At 40.1% G+C, this 7,681-nt stretch overlaps 2 long non-coding RNA genes across 3 annotated transcripts in view; both read left to right on the top strand.

The window, feature by feature from the left end:
- The first annotated feature begins 3,311 nt into the window (after window positions 1-3,311).
- Window positions 3,312-6,331, top strand: LOC115194241 (uncharacterized). Its single transcript, XR_003878321.1, has 3 exons — window positions 3,312-3,437; window positions 3,721-3,967; window positions 4,175-6,331. It is a non-coding gene; the product is annotated as an uncharacterized LOC115194241 (long non-coding RNA).
- A 71-nt stretch (window positions 6,332-6,402) lies between these two features.
- Window positions 6,403-7,681, top strand: part of LOC115194240 (uncharacterized) — a 22,808-nt gene continuing 21,529 nt past the window's right edge. Inside the window, exons 1-3 of one of the 2 annotated variants that reach the window (XR_003878320.1) lie at window positions 6,403-6,482; window positions 7,279-7,392; window positions 7,623-7,681. The exon at window positions 7,623-7,681 is cut by the window's right edge and continues 161 nt beyond it. This is a non-coding gene — a long non-coding RNA (uncharacterized LOC115194240). The other variant, XR_003878319.1, reaches the window with a different exon arrangement.

The raw sequence follows: 7,681 nt of genomic DNA, 5'->3' as shown, positions 1-7,681 counted from the left end.
TGTTCTAGCTGACTAAATTCCACTCAATGGGAAGGAAGTTTTTGATGAACTCCAATGTAGTGGAGCTGAGACCAGGCTTTGTGGAATTCAGCTCTGACAACATTGATTCGCCCAAGATAATGCTTAAAAAAAATTATGAAACGCTAACCTTGTACCTATGTTTGTCCTTTGTAGTTGCATGTCTTTCTTTGTTTGCTGAAATTCATACTTTTTCAATAAATGTTAATCAAACACAACCACCGACTGTTTCTTTATTGGGATTCCATTGTAACATGCACATTTGCGCTGAATTTCCATCTTACAGCAATGGGCAGTCACAGATTGTGATTAAAGTTTATTGAAAAGGTATGGCTTTCAGCAAACAAAGTGAGGCACAAAACTACAGAGGACAAACATAGGTACAAGGTTAGCGTTTCATAATTATTATAAAGTATTGATGTTGGATGAATCGATGTAGTTGGAGCTGAATTCCACAAAGCATGGTCTCTGCTCCACTCTGTTGTAGAGTTCATCAGAAACTTCCTTCACCGTGGAGTTTAGTCTGAACCAGTATCTGGGCAGAGGAGGATACCATGAATTTGATGACTCTCCTCTCTAGCCCAGTTAGAAACCATTAATTCTCACATTAGACAAACATACACAATTGTCTGTAAGGTCCCTCAGTAGAGCAGTGAATTTCAATCACAGATTCAACCATAAAGACCAGGGAGGTTTTCCAAGGGTTCGCAAAGAAGGGCACCTATTGGTAGATGGGTAAAAAACAAAAGCAGACATTGAATATCCCTTTGAGCATAGTGCAGTTATTAATTACACTTTGGATGGTGTATTAATACACCCAGTCACTACAAAGATACAGGCGTCCTTCCTGACTAGGAAGGAAACCTCTCAGGGATTTTAGCATGAGGCCAATTAGGATTTTAAAACAGTTACAGAGTTTAATGGCTGTGATAGGAGATAACTGACAATAGATCAACAACATTGTTGTTACTCCACAATACTAACATACATGACTGAGTGAAAAGAAGGAAGGCTGTGCTGAATACAAATATTCCAAAACATGTATAGTGCAAGAAATGTGGCAAAGAAATACATTTTTTTGTCCTGAATACAAAGAGTTATGTTTGGGGCAAATCCAACACAACACATCACTGAGTACCACTCTTCATATTTGCAAGCATATTGGTGGCTGCATCATGTTATGGTTATGGAATTGAGCTAAGTACAGGCAAAATCCTAGAGGAAAACTTGGTTCAGTCTGCTTTCCAACAGACACTGGGAGACATTCACATTTCAGCAGGAGACTTACTTAAAACACAAGGCCAAATATACACTGGAGTTTCTTCCCAAGACGACATTGAATGTTCCTGTGTAACCTAGTTACAGTTTTGACTTAAATCATCTTGACAAGTCTATGGCAAGACTTGAAAATAGCAGTCTAGCAATGATCAACAATTACCTTGACAGAGCTTAAAGAATGTTTTAAAGAATAATAGGCAAATATTGTACAATTCTGTATACAATATTGTACACCATTCTGTATACATCTGGCCCTTCTTTGGACACCGTGCTAACAAACCTCCAAACGAGCTTCAACGCCATACAACTCTCCTTCCGTAGCCTCCAACTGCTTTTAAACGCTAGTAAAGCTAAGGACATGCTCTTCAACTGATTGCTGCTCGCACCCTCCCGCCCGACTAGCACCACTACTCTGGACGGTTCTGACCTAGAATATGGGGACAACTACAAATACCTAGGTGTCTGGTTAGACTGTAAACTCTCCTTCCAGACTCACATTAAGCATCTCCAATCGAAAATTAAATCTAGAATCGGCTTCCTATTTTGCAACAAAGCCTCCACTCATGCTGCCAAACATACCCTCGTAAAACTGACTATCCTACCGATCCTTGACTTCGGCGATGAAATTTACAAAATAGTCCCCAACACACTACTCAGCAAACTAGGTGTAGTCTATCACAGTGCCATCCGTTCTGTCAACAAAGCCCCATGTACTACCCACCACTGCGACCTGTATGCTCTCGTTGGCTGGCCCTCACTACATATCCGTCGCCAAACCCACTGGCTCCAGGTCATCTATAAGTCTTTGCTAGGTAAAGCCCCGCCTTATCTCAGCTCACTGGTCACCATAGTAACACCCACCTGTAGCATGCGCTCCAGCAGGTATATCTCTCTGGTCATCCCCAAAGCCAACACTTCCTTTGGCCGCCTTTCCTTCCAGTTCTCTGCTGGAACGAATTTCAAAAATCTCTGAAGCTGGAGTCTTATATCTCCCTCTCTAACTTTAAGCATCAGCTGTCAGAGCAGCTTACCGATCACTGTACCTGTACACAGCCAATCTGTAAATAGCACACCTAACTACCTCATCCCCATATTACTACTTGCCCTCTTGCTTTTTTGCACCCCAGTATCTCTACTTGCACATCATCATCTGCACATCTATCACTCCAGTGTTAATGCTAAATAGTAATTATTTCACCTCTATGGCCTATTTATTGCCTCCCTCCCTACTATTCTACATTTGCACACACTGTACATAGATTTTTCTATTTTTCTTTTCTATTGTGTTATTTACTGTATGTCTGTTTATGTGTAACTCTGTGTTGTTGTTTTGTCACACTGCTTTGCTTTATCTTGGCCAGGTCGCAGTTGTAAATGAGAACTTGTTCTCAGCTAGCCTACCTGGTTAAATAATGGTGAAATAAAATGAAATAAATAAAATAATCCAGGTGTGAAAAACTCTTAGAGATTTACCCAGAAAGACTAATCCCTGCCTAAATTGATTCTAACATTTATTGTCTCAGGGGGTTGAATTAATAGTTATCTAATCAAGATATATTATTGTTTGATTTTCCATAAAAAAATGTATTTTCACTTTGATATTACAGAGTATTTTGTGTAAATCCATTTTAATTACACTTTGTAACACAACAAAATGTAGAAAAAGTCACGAGGTGTGAATACTTTCTGAAAGCAGTATTGTTTTTGACCGGATTCTCTTTGATTTTCACCTGTCGGTGGGGTTAAATGTGGAATGCCTGTCATTAGACAGCCAACACTTCCTGTCCCTTCAAAATAGAGGTTCAACCTTCGAACCAATAGCTGCCTATACCGTGCCCACTAGCGGTTCTGGCAGTGCCCCTGTGACAACAATTTTGGACCCCCTTGTGGCCCCCCTAAATGTGGAGTATGAAATAATTTTTACATAACTCATTTTTGCTATCGTTCTTTTTTTACATCCGTTATTAGACAGCGGCAACGCGGAACACTCATTTAACCCACACATTTTCTAGAGGGATGGCTTTAGGCGGAACACAACAGTATCGTACCACATGCATCTGCATGTTTTTTTTTTCTATTCAGAAGTTGTAAGAAATTCCGCACGAATGTTATAGTTCAAGCACAAAGAAGGAAATATAGAGGTGAGTAAAATTGTTCATATGTTGTATTTGTATTAAATGCATTACAGAAGTGTAACGTTAGATCAGCTTATCTTAACCTGGCCGTTTGTTACTTTTTGGCAGTATGAAAAAGGATAAAATATATGATCAACAAACTCATGGTGCTGAGTGTTTTTACTTAAACCACACTCCGTAAACGCATTGTAACGTAAAACGGTTAGACGTAAAGGGTAGTTACCTAGCAAGTCAGTTATTTTAAGTAAATTAATTAATAAGCGTGGTCCCCATTGCTTTTGCTCTTTAGTTTTCAGCAAAATGAAGAGAAAGGACATCATGTCCTTCTTCCAAAGAAAAGGCAGACAGTGAGACAGAGCCAGATGGTTCAGGTGTGGAGAGAGCCTGCAGAGAGAGAGAGCAGGAAGACATGTCCATTGGAGAGACTGGGAGTGAAGGCATAGTAGAGCAGGAAAGTGAGGTAGAGGCTGGGGTAGAGGCTGAGAGCGAGACACCAACAGAGGAGCCTCATGCGTCCACAAGCAGTGGACCATCAGGTTTGTGATGTTGAATAAATCTGTGGTTACTTGTAAAAGCAGTGCAATTAGTCAGTTTATATGGTGTATAGAAATGAATTCTTATTTAACATGCTATTGGGCTTGTGACATAGATATCAGATGGATTTCAGAAGTTGCCTGATGGCAATGGTATATCTAAAATTACCCAAATAGATACTTTTAATTATATATATTTTTCTTTGGCAGATAAAACCAAATCCCAGGAGGAACCTGGTGGGGGACTTGAGGAGGAGCTTCAAGGCGGCCCGGTACCATATCCACCCCTAGCTTGAATATTCAAAAAAATCAGACTGTTTTGTTACACCTGCAGGCATTTTAGCCCTCCCAAAGTATCAGAGACTGTATTTGATTCACAATTGGGTTTTAATGACTGGAAGAAGGCAACTTACAAAGAGGGGGGATTTGCTATTCATGCAAGGTCTGAGCAGCACAAACAAGCAATGATTACATGGAGAGACTATCAGAAAGCTGTAAAAAGTAATGCAACACTGGTAAATGCCATAAACAAGGAACACAACAAACAGGTTCAAGAAAATCGGGACTATATTAAAACAATAGGAGAAGTACTACTACTTACAGCCACACAAAACATTGCACAAAGAGGAGACGATGAGTCTGCAGTCAGATAATAAAGGGAACTTCATGGCAATCCTAGAAACAACAGCTAAGCATGACACAACTGTGGAAAAAAGGTTGACTTCCATTCATAATGCAAAATATACAAGCAAAGGGATTCAGAATGAGGTTCTGAGTTGTTTGGCAGACATGGTTCGAACAAAAATTATATAAGTGAAAGACAGTGAGGTCTTTAGCATAATGGCAGACGAAACAAAATATGTAAAAAAAAAAAAAAAAAAAAGGAGCAGATATCTGTAGTACTCAGGTACTATTTCAGAGGAGCTGTCCATGAGAGCTTTCTCCACTTTGAATCGGCTGATCGACTAGATGCAGCAGGGCTTACTGACAAAATCATACACATATTAGAAAGTCATGGTCTTGAATACTAAAACAACCTAGTAGGCCAAGCATATGACGGTGCTTCCGTTATGAGTGGCAAGCATTCAGGTGTCCAGGCGCGCATTAAAGAACAAGCAAAGCATGCCTTTTACATCCACTGCAGTGCACACTGTCTAAACTTAGTTTTAGTGGATACAGTCAAACCTGTCCCCAGTTCTTTTCCTTACTAGAAAGACTTTACGTCTTCACATCTGGGTCATATGTGCATCAAAAATGGCTTAGCATACAAAAAGAGATGTACCCAGGTGCACCTAGAGAGCTTCAGAGACTAAGTGACACTCGCTGGGCATGTCAATATATGGCTCAACATACTATTATGGATAGATTACCAGCCATTAAGCGAGTCCTGCAAGACATAGTCCAAGAACACAATGGTGACAGATCTGTTGAGGCACGAGGTCTGCTTGCAGATAGATTTACAATTCATTGTGTGCCTTGTTACACTCCATAAAGTGTTTGGAGAAGCAACATTTCTATCAGATATGCTACAGTCTTCATCACTTGACCTGTCAAAGGCTGTTGATTTAGTTGAAGCCTTAGTTCAAACTTTGAATGACTACAGGGATGAGTCATTTTTTGATGACCTATGGAATGAAGTGTTGAACACAGCTGAACAATTTGATACTGCAATACACCCCCCTGCAAAACGACCAAAAAAGCTAAGCTCTCAATTTAATGGAGACTGTGTACTCAGTACAGTGGGTCAGATTCAGAACAAGAAAAAGGCAGTTTTCATACAACCCCTTTTTACCCTGTTTTAGATCATATGCTCAATGAGCTTAACAGAAGATTCCCTAGCAAAAACTGTGACATAATGAATGGCATCCAAACTCTAAACCCTACAAGTGATGTTTCTCAAAGAGAAGTCCCTGTTTCCATTTGCTAGAATGTATGAATCAAATATTGAGGACTTGGGGCATGAACTACATCAGTTCAGAAGAATTTTAGAAAGGAAAATACAGTGGCATGCAGAGACCCTCCAGTGTAGTATAGCTGGCATTATTCATTAGGCCTTATAAATATGTTTTCTTTGAGCTCTTTAAACTGCAAGATAGCTGTTTCAATCACTGTTAGTACTGCTTCTTGTGAACTGAGTTTTTCTGCACTAAAGCTGGTGAAAATGTATCTCAGGCCCACAATGTCAGATGACAGATTGAGTCAAGGAGGGCAAAGGCCTTGAGTCTAGATGAATTTGCTGATCTTTTTGAGAACCCCCCCCCCCCCCCACAAAAACCGGAGAATACAGTTGATGTGACCTGATACTGAATATGTAATGCAATTGAAAATTATAATGGAAATGCAAATAAATTGTTGAATGATTATGAACATGGTCTTTTGCCTGCAATGCAGTGAAGAAAACGATATGACAACAATAACGTCTAATGTAACTGGCCCCTCTAACAGTACAACTGGCCCCAGCTTGGCCCCCCCAGTTGAAATGGTCTAGAACCACCACTGACCGTGCCACAGTGTCAAGGTGAGACTTCTCAATTTTACTTCAGATTTTATTTATTAAATAAATGAAAACTACACTTTACAGCTGTGTTCGAATACCCATACTATTAGTTCATTTTACTATATTGTAAACGAACAGTATGCTTTCAGTTGAGTGTACTAGCTCGTCGCCAAGTTACCGGAAGTTGATGCTGTTGCTATGCAATCTCTTGCTAACTAGTTATCGTAACAAATTACTAGTTAGAGATTTTACGACTTCGGGTGTGTTTTTAAATTCAATGTGGAGTGCGCTAAATTCGAAGCATTGTCAGATTTGTCTGTTTGTAAATTCAGAGCGTTTCGCTCTCAAAGTGCACAATGGACGTTTAGGGTTGATTTGAACATTCTGACCTTACAACTGCAGTCAAGCACCCAAGCTAACGTTGGCTAGCTTGCTAGCTACTTCCAAACACAAATGAGACCACTCTGACCATTTTACTCGTCCTAGCAGAGCTGGTTAGGCAGTTTTTATGTTATCCAGAGCGTTGGTGAATGTAACTGCTGCTGGCAACAATTTAATTACGGTTTTTTGCCGATGTTTACCGACACCGGCCATATTCAACGGGTGTTGAGCGCTAGTAAATTCATTATTCCACGCTTTGGTACACTCAGACAAGAGTGCTCTGAAATCGGAGTAGATAGCCGATATAACTTTTGGCATACTAACTATACTCAATTAACGTCACAAATAGTACGGTTAGTATGTTAGTATGAGTATTCGAACACAGCATTTGTCTGGAAATAAAATAAACTTCTCTCAACTGCGTTACCCATTCCAGTCAGCAGATGACGATGTGCGTCTTTCGGGCGATGCTGCTAATGTGACGTATATTCTAGTGGACGGGACCAGATGCTTCTTCAACAACAACAGCTAACGTTAGTCAACTACCTCGGTAGGTTAATAGCCAACAGCCGAAACACTCAAGCGCTTTACTGTCGGTTGTTTTGGTGTATATTAATCACAGTGTTTTAAACACACTGCTGTTGTATCTACTTGTTACCCCATTTAATGTCATACTTTGTTATTAGTCAGCTAAGTAGTTGGTTAAGTTAGCACTAATTTAGCTAGCTATTATCCCCGACCATTAGCTCACAAAACTACTCTCCCCCTGCAAAAAAAAAGGTCTGCTGGACGGAGAAAGAAGGTCTGTGGCTGAACATTGTCGTGAAAGAAGAGAAGGA

Source organism: Salmo trutta, chromosome 5, assembly GCF_901001165.1.
Source record: "Salmo trutta chromosome 5, fSalTru1.1, whole genome shotgun sequence".
NCBI classification, from domain to species: Eukaryota; Metazoa; Chordata; class Actinopteri; order Salmoniformes; family Salmonidae; genus Salmo; species Salmo trutta.
This window is presented reverse-complemented; position numbering and strand designations above follow the sequence as displayed.